Consider the following 15,377-nt stretch of genomic DNA (forward strand, 5'->3'; position numbering starts at 1 on the left):
CTATCTCGGCCTACTCGATTCATGGAGAGAAAATCAAAGAGATAATTCTTTCTATTCAAGTGTACACAGAAACCTCCTCCCTCAGCTCTCTTTGCGAGGCTGAAATAGGGACTAACCCATTTCAGGCCACAGCCCATCATAGCAGCTACAGATTGACACTCCTACCAATCTGTGCAAGAAATTGACATTTCGCCCCCAACACCACGTTTGTAAGGAAATCAAAGTGCAGATTGCTAAATACTTTGAATTCAACAAGCTCGATCAAAGCTCGAACAAATAGGATGCATTTAAAGCGGTTATTTGAGGGGAAATTCTATCTATGAGTGAGTAACTGTCTAGGCTACGACACCTGAAACACAAGCGCCTACTGAGCAAACTCCAGGAGTTAGAATGCCTACACAAAGAAAAAAAAGGTCTAGCAAAATATTGCTCAGGCAATAGGGGTCATTTTATTTATTGGATATTTGTAAGGCGCCTGTACAACAAATGGTGTTTGAAGACGCCAGAAGACAAAAAAGGTGGAGGGGGAAAAGTGAGAAAGATAACAATAACGGTGCTACTAAGACATGCCACAATTGGTTGTCGCAAGTGCAGTAAAGCAGTGTGAGGAAGAGCGAGTTGCAGTCTGCGCAAATGTGCAAAGTGCTAGGGTGGGAAGGGAAATGCAGGGTAGAGAGGAGAGAGTATAAGTAAGCGGGGGCGGAGGAGGGGGGAGAGAGGGTAACAGGAACTAGGTGAGTGCTAAAGGGAGGCCAGGCGGGCAAGTGCGAGGGAATTGCTTGAGGTGCAGGGAGTGAGGGTCCACATGCAAGTGCGAGGAAGGGGGTGAACTGGGCGGGGGGGTCTGGTGCCCTGTAGAACTCAGAGGGAACCAGACAGCCAGTCAATGCAGAAGACAGTGGTGTTAGCAGGGGAGAGGGAAGGAAGAAGAGAAAAGGAGGGTCTTGAGGAGCTTCCAGAAATTAAAGGGATCCAGTTCAAGCCTGAGAGGGGCAGGGAGAGCATTCCAAAGGGAGGGGCAGGGAGAGGATTCCAAAGGGAAGCTCCTGCAGAGGAAAGGGAGATCTACCCCTCACTCTCTGCTTAGAGAAGCGTCTGATCTGCGGAGAGTTGGAGATAGAACACCGCAGGGCTCTAGCAGAGAGCTATTTAGGGAGAGAGAGAGTTGGATGTAGCAGGGTCCCAGGCCACAGAAAGCCTTGTGGGTGATGCAGAGGGTCTTGAATTTGATCCTAGCAGCAACCGGGAGCCAGTTGAGAGATTGTAGGGCTGGAGAGATACAGCCCCTGGGCTTGAGGCCAAGGATGTCTCGCAATACTATTCTGGATTACTTGAAGGGGGCAAAGGAAGTATAAGGAAGATTGAGAAGAGGCTGTTGCAGAAGTCCAGCCAAAAGAGGACCAGAGCTCTGGAGACATTGAGTTTCTGGGGAAAGGTGAAGAAAGGGATCATGCCTCTGAGGAGTTACAGCTGATGGTGGGGAGGTCTGCAATGTGAGGAGAGAGGAGTCAAATAGGACCAAAATGTTTTTTTGCCTCACAAGAGGGGGAGGGGACGCATAGAGTCCGGCCAAAGGTTAGGAGGGAGCAGGGCTCTCAAGGAGAAAGATCTCGGTCTTACTTGCATTAAGGCAGAGATCATTGGCAGCACACCCAGCCTGAATAGCAGTCAGGGATGAGGGAGAATGAAGAGAAGGCACTAGAGGGAAGCTTGAAGGAGAGATGCGCGTCATCTGCATAACACTGGAAGTGAGGCGAGAAGGAGATCATGAGGTCCAGAGGGGAATGGTAGAGGTTGAAGAGCCACGGCGAGAGAATAGAGCCTTGGGGGATGTTGCAGGTGGAGTGCGAGATAGGGGAGAGAAAAGGGCCCAGATGAACCTGGCAAGGGCGGTCGGAGAGGAAAGAGGTCAACCAGTCAAGTGCCAGGCCTGTGATACCAAGGGTGTCACAGAGCCGATTTAGTCAACACTATTTATTTTTTGTCTGCTAATAAAAAACAGAAAAAAACGTGCAACATTTACACTATGAAAAAAGTAACACTATTAGTTATGCTTTTGGAAAGAATGAATGTGTGTATTGCATTCTAACGAGCTGAGACAGCTGGGGCAACAGATTGCACCATTATCCTTCAAAATTATAATTCTTTTTATACAAAACGAAATATACACCCAAATAGCCTAAACAAGATAACATGTCTTCTTACTGGTCTACTACCAAATTACCACGCATCACCTGCAACCAGAGATTGTCTCTAGACAGACCGATAAGCATTGAAGAAATCAAGTCCCTAAAAGATAAGGCTCCTGGTCCAAATGCGCTGACAGGCCTTTCTACAAATGTTTTCCCCAGGAACAGCTTGCCCCAATAACTTCACCCTTGTTCAGACAAATTAAAATAGTAACTAATTAATGGAGGGGAAGCTGTAATTAGCATGTTGCCGAAACCCAGAAAAGATCATGAGGAATGAGGCTCTATTGAACATGGATGCCAAATTGTGTGCAAAAATCTTGGCTAATAGATTATAAACAACACTACTTGAAATCACACACCCAAGTCAGGTAGTCTTCATTAAAGGCTGACAAACATTTAAAAAACTTAGGACAATAGTTCATGTGAACCAGGCCTCCCAATTCCCCTACACTACAATGCTTCTCTCTTTAAAAATGCATTCAACAAGGTCAATTGGACATATCTAAAACAAACTATTTTGGCCATGGGGTTTGGCAAGCAATTGTAAACATGATATTCGCAATATCTAGCTGATCCTCTTCTACCATTAAAATATATAGACCTAAATCATGTCCGTCCAAACTAGGTAGCGGTACCAGACATGAGTGGTTTCCCTTGTTATTTGCAATTGCGTTGAAACCTTTGGCAGTGCAGATCACAGATAGTATCAATATTCAAGGAATATAGCTCAGATGAAATTAACATAAAATGCCTGTTTGCGGACTACATCCTTATAGCTCTTCAGAACCCCTGCATTTCTCTGGATCCACCATTAGTTGATTTGAGAGAGTATTGATCCACTTCAAGATTTAAAGTAAACTACAATTAAGTCAGAAATACTACACCTGACTGTTCCCACTGATCAACTCACTACTCTCCAAAAGAAAATGCCATTGAAAGTGGTGGAATTATCCATTAAATACTTGGGGATCTATTTATCCCCCCTCCCGCCGAAGATCTCCGATTTATATGGACTCACCCAAAACATTTAAGTCAAATACAACAAAAGTTGTTAAGAGTAAAATAGCTCACCATCTCTTGGTTTGCTGAATACAAGCACTGTAGATGAACGTAGTCCCATGGTTGCTATACGTACTTCAAGTCTTCCCAATACACACTGACACATGTCACCTAGACAATTTACAAAAAGACATGGTTTTTATATGGGGGTTGTGGCAAAGCCAGCCAATCGGTACCATTTGAGCTTATTTGTCTAAGGGAGTTTTCAAAGCCCAGATTAAACTATTATAAAATCGGTGTAGTTGTTGCTGCTTACCGAATGGTGCTTAACAATCAATGGTGGCACACGAATGCGGCAATATGCATAACTCGCCTGTGGAGGGATGTCTGGTTGCCAAGGGCAGAAGGAACCAAATCAATCTAAATAAGCATGCAACTAAGACAGTTTGTGACACCTAGGACTCTGTCGCCCTCCCTTTAGGATTAACCACATTTCCTTCACTGTTTATCTCCATTCATGGTAATTTAGAGTTCACGCCTGCCTTACACCCCTCTGCATTCCAACAATGGCAAAAGAATTATAGCTGATTGGTTCAATAACAAAGATATTAAACAATTTGAACCTTGCAAAGGTGAATTTGCACTTAACAAAAATGACTGCCTGTAATACTTTCAGCCAAGGCAATGGGTGATGCAAAATAACATTACAGACACTGCAACTAGACCCCTTGCCACATTTAATGGTGTTGTCACTAAATGTACCACTACCAAAGGTTTAATATCTAAAGTATACAAAATTCTTCTTGATATCCTGCCCCATCCAACAAAGGCATGCGTCATAGCACGGCAAAAGGACATAGGTAAAGCACTTTCTGACAAAGATTGCGAAGGAATTTAGTGTAGAGCCAGAAAATCAACGACATGCACACAATATAGGGACACTGCTTAAAAATTAGGAAATAGTGGGTACGTGCCTCTCCAGAAGATCAATCGGATTAACCCCACACACCGATAGGTGTTGGCGTCAATGAAGGGATGAGCGGCCAAGTTGCACATCTGGTGGGACTGTCCCAGATTACTGAGCTTCTGGAGAGAAGTGATTGGTTTAATTTCCTCAATTGTGGAGGGCAGCTTCCTGTGGAATCCAGGAGTCGTACTGCTAGGACTACCGGTAAAAAACCTGTATCCTCTATTTCGTTATGAGGAAAATCACCACCACCAGGATTTTAACAGCAAAGCTGGCTATAGGGCCTGTGTGACACAAACCCAATCCACCACCTATATATCTTTGGTGGAACAAGCTATGGCACCTATTGGTGATGGAAAAGCTAACTGCGGATCAAAATGCAAATCATAACAAATTTACCGCTAAATGGCTACCTGAACTACACTTCCTGGAATCAAATAACGTACTTGCCCTCAAAGACTGAAGCCCTTTATTCAGTCTGGTGACCGGAGGTCTCCGACGGTGTGAGGTGTGGCGACAACCATTGCACCTGGAGCTTGACTGGTTAACCTCTGCAATGATGTTGGAATTATGACCCGCCCTGTGCATTTACTGTTCATAGGCATTTTTTGGTTCCGAGTCCAATGCAAAAATAGACTTCCTGACCCTCTACACCATATTCTGTCCACTAGTCTGCATATTAACTTTTTGTTTCCGATACTGCACGCATTCTAAATGGGACCGAGGGGGGTAATTTATTTTAGCATACGCTTTATTTTTTTCCAGTTGTGTCCAACCTATACTTATCAGCTGTTCTCTTTTCTAGAACATTGCCAAAATCTCAATAACTTTTTTTGGCAAGTAGCAATCCACTCAACTTATACAATAAGTTGCAAGCGCCGATCCTACACAGATAAAAAATTATGTTTAACATTTTTCGAGTACTTTGAAGTAATTAGTATAGCAGTCTTAAAACCAACAACATGGAAAATCGTTCCACCAGGTAGTTCCACCAAGTATAAAAATAGCAACCAAAAAGACTAGGAGTTATGACATCGATTTGAAATAAGGGGCGAGTTTGGCAATGCAATGTATCACTGGAAGGCATTCCCATGGATAGGAAGAGGGCAAACCGAAAATTGAATTTAAGGCCAGAGAAGGATGCACACCAAAGGCCAGTGAACAAGCAGGATGGCACCCCCCCACGTATTCCAAGCGCAAACAAAGGAGGCTGCCATCCATGAAGGCCAAGCGCACATGCACGATAAAGGCGACCAAAAAGGAGGGCAATACCCATCATTCTCGGTTTCTTCTAAAAACGTTAAGGGACATAGAGGGAGGGATCTGGAGATGGAAATGAAGAATACATGGAAATTATTGGGAAGCAATGAATGCACTGACCAATGCAATTTCGAGCTAGGTAATGTTTTAGGTTTTTAATTTTGTTGCTAGTGGTGACTGACTAACCAGAGGACTCTTGGTCTGTGGGGAGGTGATGGCCTATTTTACATTGAGAAATAACTCTGTTTTTAACTTTTAAATGCCAGATCCATTTGCCCATGCATAAATTGATGACATACTGGCAAGTTCCGGGGGACGAGTATTGTTTTTGTACTGTGCATGCACCATTGGAACCTTTGACATGGACAAGACTGTGGGTCACCAATCGTCCTTAGTAAGTAGCAAAGAAGGATGTTGTAGAATGCAGTGATAGAGGGAGATTATTGGAGCAGTGAGACTACACGAGACAGTAATCAGACAAAAAGGGGCCTGGTTTGACCCACTGTGAGGAGCTGGATAGAAATGAGGTGGGCCAGAAGAGGGAGGAATCGACAACTCTGCTATCCCAGAAAGACGTTGACTATTCTTGTGGCTGACAATTTTGCAAATGACTTCTAGAAATACTTGGGAGCAGGCATTTCTCTTACCTGCTACTTCAAAACTGTAGAGCAAATTCAGTTTTATGCCCATTGTGCAATGGTCTGCAATCTTTGGCCCTTTCGAATGTTTGGACTACAATTCTAATAAGCATAGTCAAGGGTGGGGGGGTTCATGGGTTTGTAGTCCAAAACATCTGGAGAGCCAAAGGTTGAAGATCCCCGTCATAGTGGAATATAGATTATTGCGTGTCAAGAATATGTTATTGGTCATGAAGAGCGGGGAGAAAAGGGTTTTCATACCAATCTGCAGTGGAGATAATTGCTTGTGATGGCTATGAACTGTGTTTTTTTATATTAATAAAGTTAACATTCTTTGTTTGATGTGGTGCTGAAATATCAGCAGGAGGGGTTATCTTATTGCTGGACGAAAAGGGAGTTGCATGAACGAATGAGAATATCCATCATGCTGGTTTAAGAGATTGCTACGAGTGTGAATGGTTTGGTGGCTGGTTTGTTTAATCACTATCAGATTGAGAGTGTATATGAAGGGGTGTATGAGCTATTGAATGTCATTAAAAAGGTTTTGTATTTATTTATAGAAGGGGCTCCCAGGTGTGTGGGAGCAGGACACAATGGATTTCAATATTTTGCAAAGTGACTTTCAGTATTGATGAACTTTCGGACAAGGCATTTCTAGCAGAAGAACACGTTGTGGTACTCGAAGAGGAGGTATGTTTTAAGGCAAGAATGCATGAGAAATATATCCATGAAAGCAAGCGTAGCCACGAGCAACATGGTTGGCTTACTTAGGTAAATAAGCAGCATGATCAGAAAGTAAGAGTAATACAGAGTTTCTATTGGGAGTAATTCATGGCAGAAGAGCGTTAACCTGAAAGCAAATGTGGACAAAGTAGATCAGCAGTTAAGCAAAGTGGGGGTATGGGGGGCGGAGGGAGATAGGCAAAGAAAGAGTAGGCATTGCACGAAATTAAGTGTGAGAAAAAGAGGGCATCCCTCTAGGTTAGGCCAAGGAAATCAGCACAGCCACGAATAAAGAATAGGTGTCGCTAGCAGTTATAGGTAATGGTGAATCCTTGGCAAACAACAGGTGTGCGCCTTGGATATTTAACGTATACCTACGGAGTTTGACATGCACAACATAGTGCACAGAAGGAGACGGGGTGCGGAGAAAGGAGCACTAAAGACACCCACAGCAGAAATGGAATATCGATTAAGTCACTCCTAATAATAAGGTGTATGCATCCCTGAAAGAATTATTGAGATCCCAGTTCAATGCATGTTCATCCCGAGATTAATAAAAGATGACATTAGTCCATGCTCCTCGATTGAGCGATCTTAAGTGATAGCATGTAGCATTCCAAAAGACGTTGTTCCTTTGGATATCAAAATCTCTGCATTCACAGTGTTGTCATACGAGATACGTGCTGCCAAAAACCATGTAGGAACATCGCCACCAACAAGTAGCAGGGTGTTTCCCCATTACCTTGGATTCTACCATCTCCCATGTTCACTGCAGGATCCTGTCGTAGATAATCAGTACACAGTACCTCTCCAGAGGGATTTTCACATCCAGGGTTCCTACTTCATTACCCCCACCTCAGCTATTCTTGCAGCACGGCGCCTCTCAGGCACATAGCTCAGTTTCATCGATACTCCCAGGCTTCCTGGCACCAGAGCTCTGCAGCAGCGGCCCCTCCCACACTGAGACCGAGCAGCCTGCTATGTAGCCCGTGGGGAGGAAGAGCAGTGCACCGAAGAGTGAGAGGACCGTGGCTGAGGCAGTAGGAAGAGAATGGTGGGGGCACGTTCCCCACTAACAGGGGGACACAGATTTCAAATGCTGGTGTGTTCTAATGACCCCTGAGGGGGTGGGGGTTGGGGCGAGGCACTTCCCTCCCCCAGGTCTGCCCGCCCCTTCACTCTCCCACTACCCCGCCCAGGCCTGTGCTGAACGTCGGCGAGCCACAGGCACCACTCACATTCTTGCAGGACACTTAGACCTCCGCTTCCAGCGACATACTCGGGGCAAAAAACGGACCTGATGAGGGGATCACCACACAGCCCCAGCACCAAGCTTCACTCTGCCCCCACACCTTATGCAGTACCTGCTGATCCCGCAGCCGCCGCCGCACCGGTGGAAAGGCAGCTTCTTCTCTGCGCCACGGCAGAGCTCGTCTGTGTACAGCGGAAGTGACGTGCTGGCGGGCAGGGCCAGGCCTAGGGTGTGGGGCGGCTCGAGCCTTACCGACTACTGTCACAGCGAGCATCAAACCGTGCGTCTGTCACTGTGAACCGGGAGGGGGGCTGCCACTGAGAGCACTGAAGTCTGTGTCTGTAAACCTGTCACTGACACGCTCTCCGTTTTCATGAGTACATCGAGCCCAAGCTTGTCACCGAGATCTAGTTGTCAGCAAGGCCACCAGAGCATATCTCTCAACTCACCCGCCACTTAAGCAACTCTCTCACCCAACAAGCTCCCTACACGTCCATTGCAATCAATGGGCTTTCACCCGCGTAATACAAAATCGGGTGTTTTCATCCAGACAGTTTGAGAGCTATGACCAGGGTCTGTGCCGAGACACGAATTGACTATCGTATGTGACAATGACCAAAGGGCCAGCAGGCTGTGTCCCGGTATTGTTGTGCAGCGGGTTCAGTTTAATAGCTGTGCAGCTGGTCGTTTTTGATCAGTGTTACAGGTATGCTTTAAAAAAGGACAATTGGGCATACATTTTCTAAAAGGTGCTTCTAAGTATCACCCTATTCTACATATTTTCCACGTTATTTGTGTCCTACTATGAACGAACTTGTGACTGACTTGGAGTTTCTGAATTCCCCAGCTGGTTGCAATTAGGGTGGCCACCGTGGATGCAAAAACCGAAGCACCGCCCACATTTTAGAAGCCCCTCCCCTTTGACACACCCCTTGTATCGTTTTGAAAATTATTACAATATCAAAGTAAGAGAACAAATAACCTCTGAAACTTTTTATGTTACCTATATTTATTTTTTTAAAGAGAAATCTCCAATAATGAAATAAAAATCATTATGAAAGGATAAGAATGACATTTCCCTAAATTCGATGCCATACATTTTTTGATCTAGGAAAGATGAAAAGCTGAGCTGGTTCTGACACAATTGAATTCAGTGCCTGTCTAGATGTTCAGATTTTAGCAAGATGTGCATTAATCCACTTTCCAGATCAAAAGATGACACTGATAATTTAATTTCGGAAAATGTTACAGTTTTAAAAACATCTGTAAAAAGATTTGTGTGAGCTTTATTTTAAGCTTTGAAATTCATTGAACCCTTGGAAGACCTTAGTGGGTGAAGAACCTGGAGCAGAGCACTAGCTGCAGATTTCGCAAAAATGACTGCAGTGGGCACATGAACCCACTAAGATAATATTCTAAAATAATCTTACATGAGAAGAGGTGAGAGTCATTCTTGAACTATTTTATAGTTAAGTGCACATAAATAACAGAATGGTCTGTTGCAATTTTTAAGAAACATTGGCATTATTGCCCAACCAAATTAATTTTATAGGAGCAGGAACATTTAAAAGCTGGTTTAAGCACATGTAGCATTAGCTAGCAGTTCCCAATCACTCTCAACCTCTAGAGGCATAGGCCACTCTCAAAATCCTGCCAGATAATATTTTCCACTTGAATCTTCTTCATTTTGTCAGATGCAAAGTGGGTGTGTAAGGTACACTAACTTACAACCACGTTTTCCCAGTTCCTCCTAGCCTTTCCTATTGTTGATGTACTTGTTGAGTATATCATCCAGCAGTAGTATAGATAGCTTACTTCGAGCTGCTCTACCGCATTGTGCATTTTCGCCGCACAAGGACTTCTGTGTGTTTTCCCGTAAACTTGCAACAAGTAGAGGAATGCTACACTGGAGGAGGACGTCATTAAGTGCTGCACTGGTGTTTGCCTGACCTAGGTAACTTTGAACTGGAGACTCTTTCACTGTGGCCACCTCCTCATCACAGCCATTTTTATTTATTTTTTTCATTACGGCCACGTGTGCCTTATTTATGTTTTACTCCGTAGCTGTAGTCCTTTGAATTGAAATTTTCATATTTGACTCTTGTGAGTTTAAACTGACACTCCCTTCTCTTTTTCCTTTTGTAGAGCCATAGTGATTGGTGCTTGAGTAATTCCCGCCCTCTGGCCCTCCTCCCATCGTGTACTTTTACCCAGTATGCAGCGCACATGCGCGCGCACATCAAAGTACATTTAAGTACACTGTTCACTGGGGACAGTGTGTTCGAGCTGCTCTACCGCGTTGTGCATTTTCACCGCACAAGGACTTCTGTGTGTTTTCCCGTGAACTTGCAACAAGTAGAGGATTGCTACACTGGAGGAGGACGTCATTAAGTGCTGCACCAGTGTTTGCCTGACCCAGGTAACTTTGAGCTGGAGACTCTTTCACTGTGGCTACCTCCTCATCACAGCCACCTCCTCATCACGGCCATTTTTATTTATTTTTTCATTACGGCCACGTGTGCCTTCTTTATGTTTTACTCCGTAGCTGTAGTCCTTTGAATTGAAATTTGCATATTTGACTCTCGTGAGTTTAAACTGACACTCCCTTCTCTTTTTCCTTTTGTAGAGCCATAGTGATTGGTGCGTGAGTAATTCCCGCCCCCTGGCCCTCCTCCCATCGTGTACTTTTACCCAGTATGCAGCTCACATGCGCGCGCACATCGAAGCACATTTAAGTACACTGTTCACTGTTAACGGTGAACAGAGAGTGGGGTGTGCTCTGCAAAATAATCTTCTTAGCGTGCCCCTTGCTGTTGATGTACACGGGTAAGACTAAAGGTAAAAGTGCTATTATTTCATCAACGCTCTAGTGGTGGCATTCTAATCTGATTACTGATAACCTGACTCTTATTCTCTTAAGTAGTACTGCATATTATGTCTAAATCCAGTATGTCTTTAAAAGCTGGTATGCCAAAAATTAACGCTGATTTATATAATATCTCTCCTTTGGAATCTCGAAAGGTATTCTTAGCAAAGAGAGTTAAAGAGAATATTGAAAAGAAAAAACAACGCTCTATTTCTTTAAATGTTGACATTTGCAACTTTTGTAAAGTAGACGGCTCCAACATGAAAAATGTTCCTATTAAGGATACAACCAGTGTGCCTGATTTAAAATTATTGGGCTCTCTGTCAGTTGCCGCTCAGACACAAGAAGCTCGGGTGAAGGGGAACCCACCAGAGCAGAACAAAACACCAGCAACCATTCTTAATAAAGACATAGCTGATGCCTCAATTGCTTTAGTTTACGGATCAGGCGATATATGCATAACTCAAATACCTGAAGCCACGATTGACTTACTGTCAGGCTTAAACGGCATAGAGCCTGGAAATCCACCCTTATGTTCAGTTCAGGCTCAGCATTTGCTAAGAATGGCCCATGACAAATTGACATTGATGGGTGAAATTGATGATGAAGCAATTGAGTTCATGAACTCATCAAGTGATCATGCCGCTGAGATACAATATATTTGCTCCAACTCAGGCGATCTTATACACCTCAATGATGGAACTAGGGAGCAGAGTTTGCCAATTAGTGAAGGCCCCTCTGCTCAACAGCATAAGCACAAGGATCAAGATAAGCAAGAGCTGTATAAATTGCCGTTCTGTTTGACAAATCTTCGCCCAATATGTCTAATAGGTCCCTCTCTTTTGTAGCACCTACACCTAGGCGCTCACAATTTCAGGCACCCATGGATAATCATCCATATTTCATTCGGGACCCCCAGGCAACTTTTAATAACAATATATTTTCCTTTCCTGAAGCGCCGGCTCTTAATAACACGCTTACAGCAATGAATACGGCACTTCTTTCCGTGGCTAAGTTATATGAGATGTTGGACGACAAAATAACAAATCAGATTGAACTTACTCAGCAATCCCATGCGAACATCATGCATGAGATCAGTACAAAGTTCTATCAACAACCTAAACTCTCGACTAATACCTTTAGTCAAGGGACTCAGACTTGTTTATCTGATAAGGTTATCTCCATTCAGCCTGCTACAGATGCACCCAAATCATTTACCTGTTCTAACCTTGTTGTTGATGATGGTGCTGCTGTAGTTCCACAAGTGTGTTCGATGGAGGCTTCTTCTATGACCAAAGAACCACCTAAGAATGGCTACCGCGTACTGCTTTTTACAATCTGGGCTTCATTTTAAGTCAAGATGCGCATGAGCCAGAACAATTGGTGGAAAAATTCGAGTGTATCTCAACCTAGAATTTTTGGGGACAAAAATTGGCTCTCTTTCAAATGTTGGTTCAAACAGCAACGATGCTTGGATGCACCATAATTATGGTGGTAGTTCGTAACAATCCCGGGTAGCTACCTCTATCAGCCTCACCTCCTGGAACACTAAGGGTTTCAAACACCTTATTAACACCGAAAATAGAGACCTTCTACAGTATGATATTATAGTCCTCCAGGAGACGTGGCTGCGTACTACCCCAGTATGGGATGCTTACAATATATACTTAGTTCCTGCCATCGTAGCTTGTACAGTGAGGCCGATGGTAGGCCTAATGATGGCATTCCGCAAGGATAAAAATGTCAATGTGGTTTGGCATAAATGTCCATCGCCATGTTTTCAAATTATAAAAATACAAAGAGGTGTAACTTGTTGTGCCATTGTAAATGTTTATTGGGGTAAGAAACATCTAACCTCAGATGACTTTTTTGATCAATTCAATGGTAAACTGGATCAGCTTTCACTGGACAAAACTATTGCGGACTCATTATGGGTGACCTAAATCTACATTTATTGTCTGAATCTGTGTCTTCTAGAACCATGGACGACAATCCCTGGATTAAACTAATGGCTAACAGAGATTATGTGATGTTGAATGGGGCGATTCAGGGAGATGTTCCCCTTAGATGTACATGGCATAGTGAGGGGTGTCATTCTACGTTGGACTACATTTATGTCAATAGCCACTATTTCTCAAAGATTTTCTTTTAATGTAAAATTCACAGTAATGAGTGACCACAGTCAAGTAACTTTGACCTGTCATTGGCCCCGTCTCAACCGAGACCTGTAAATTATACCTCAACAAACTTAATTGTAAATAATGCGGGTAATCGTATAAAATGGTTGAGGGCTAAACTACTCTGTTATAAGCAAGTTTTGAGAGATAGCCACGGGGAGCCAATGTCTTAGACAGCCTTTGCTATATACATGCAATGCAAATGTTTTCTTCTGGAGGTATGAAAGCTCTTGGTAGTTGCCCTAATCACCTTCACTGCTTTGACTTGGAGGTAAAAACCAAAAAGCGTGATTTAAGATGAAATATAAAGATGTTGTCTAGGCATCCCACGAATTTGAGTGATAATTATGATCAGATAAAACAGCTAAAGTATACGTACAAAAGATGGCTTTTGGGTCGACGCGCCTTACAATATCAGCGTGAAGGCGAAGCCATGCTGAAACAGGTCCTTGTTAAATCATCAGGGGGTATCTGGGCGCTTTTGAATTCTGCATTTTGCAAATATCAGTCATCTGTTCTGATTAATCCCGTTTTGGAGCGTGATTGGATAATTCACTTTGATAACATCTACCGCACCCCTTTTCCAGATCTGAGCCTTGATTGGAATGGTATTGTTGCCGATCATATCATTAGTTTTGATCTAGATGACATCATTCATTGTATAGCCAAATTAAGTACCTCTCGCGCCTCTGGCCCGGATGGGCTTCATAATGCAGATATTATATATCATCTTTTCTGAAATTATGAGATCTGGGAAATTGCCTCAATCTTGGAAAACATCTGTGATCATTCTGATTTTCAAGAAAGGGGACCGTGCCAACCCAACATCTTATAGACCTATCGCCCTCCTGGATTGTCCGGGAAAGATCTTTGCACGTTTGATTCTAAATGAATTTAATAATTGGCTTAAAAAATCAAATCATCGTGTCCCGTTTCAAACAGGTTTTATTCCAGGGCTGGGTACGGCGATCAATTTAACTGCTCTGAATGTGATTATTGCTCAGAGCAGACAAACTAAGCAATTTATATACATGGCTTTTGTTGATTTTAGGGCAGCGTTTGACCTGGTCCAGAGGGAACTCCTATTAAAAAAACGAACTGATTTGGCTTGCCCCAGGTACATTCTAAAATGGATTTTGGAATTTCATTCTAATACTTCTATCCAAATTCGCTTGAGTAATGATGGACATTTAACAGACCCGATTGAAACCACACGTGGTCTTAAACAAGGATGTTTGTTGGCCTCTGCCTTGTTTAATTTCTTCATTCTTGACATTGGCCTTGGCTTTCGTAACCTCATAACAGATCCAATTAAATTAAAAGGGTCAGCAATTAATTGGCTTCTTTATGCAGATGAAATGGTTCTCATATCAAAAACTCCAATTGGATTGCGGAACATGCTGAATGCACTGGATATGTATGCCATTAAAAATTGCATTAGCATTAATCTAAAAAAACCGAAGTATTTGCAAGTAGTTCACTCCTATATCTATCTGGGAATATGTATTAATATTTGCAAACAGGATAAGCCATATGAAGATTATCTTCACCTGAAACAATACAGCTTTATCCCAAATGAGACTTATTTGAGCCAAATATTGCACATTCTCCATTGAACCACTAATTGCATATTATAAACAGAAGTACATTCCAACTATCCTGTATGGTTCTGTATCAAAAAAATGTCGAAATTATACCTATTGGGTGAAATACGAAAATCAATATTGGAAGAAGTCTTTACTACTTCCATTGTCTGAATCCATGCCGGTAATTAGGCACGAGTTGGGTCTTACCTCCTGGAACACTAAGGGTTTCAAACACCCAGTATTTGCAATTTACAAATGGAAGATATGTACATTGTATAGAAAATGTATTCTGAGAGAAAACAATAATGGCTTACTCTTCATTCCAGCCAATTATCTACTAACATCTAACAAAAAATTTGCAAGATCTTGGTGTGCGTTTGCAAGAAAAACTTTAAAAGGCGCAGACATACCTGACTCTTTGCTGATACAAAACCCAAACAAGGCTAAAATCAAATTATGGCAATCGGATTGGATACAGACAAGAGCAGCATGTATGAATATACAGAAATGTTATCGAAATCCGTTTGTACATAAAGTTTATGGTCAGGTTGAAAAATACCTACAGCAATCTCCCAATCCGAGTCATTGTCAGGATTTCATGAGGTTTAGACTAAACATATGGCCTACTAAGGAAATAATGTATAAATGGGGAACAATCTCTGAAAAAGATAATACATGTCGATTTTGTAATCAAATGCTTGAAACTTTGAAACATTT

The 15,377-nt window shown here is 42.8% G+C and overlaps 1 protein-coding gene across 6 annotated transcripts in view; it reads right to left on the reverse strand.

Annotated features, from left to right (window-relative positions):
- The window catches only part of GARRE1 (granule associated Rac and RHOG effector 1), a 1,148,859-nt gene extending 1,140,606 nt beyond the window's left edge, over window positions 1-8,253 (reverse strand). For 2 of the 6 annotated variants that reach the window (XM_069639448.1, XM_069639436.1), the window contains exons 1-2: window positions 8,144-8,221; window positions 3,264-3,362 (exon numbers count right to left, since the gene is read on the reverse strand). The gene's annotated coding sequence lies outside the window, so the exon portion shown is untranslated. Of the gene's footprint in view, window positions 1-3,263; window positions 3,363-7,521; window positions 7,836-8,143 lie in introns of those variants that run through there. The other 4 variants (XM_069639449.1, XM_069639443.1, XM_069639445.1 and 1 more) reach the window with 3 other exon arrangements.
- Window positions 8,254-15,377: the final 7,124 nt, after the last annotated feature.

Source organism: Ambystoma mexicanum, chromosome 1q (assembly GCF_040938575.1).
Source record: "Ambystoma mexicanum isolate Mex_15411 chromosome 1q, UKY_AmexF1_1, whole genome shotgun sequence".
Classification (NCBI taxonomy): Eukaryota; Metazoa; Chordata; class Amphibia; order Caudata; family Ambystomatidae; genus Ambystoma; species Ambystoma mexicanum.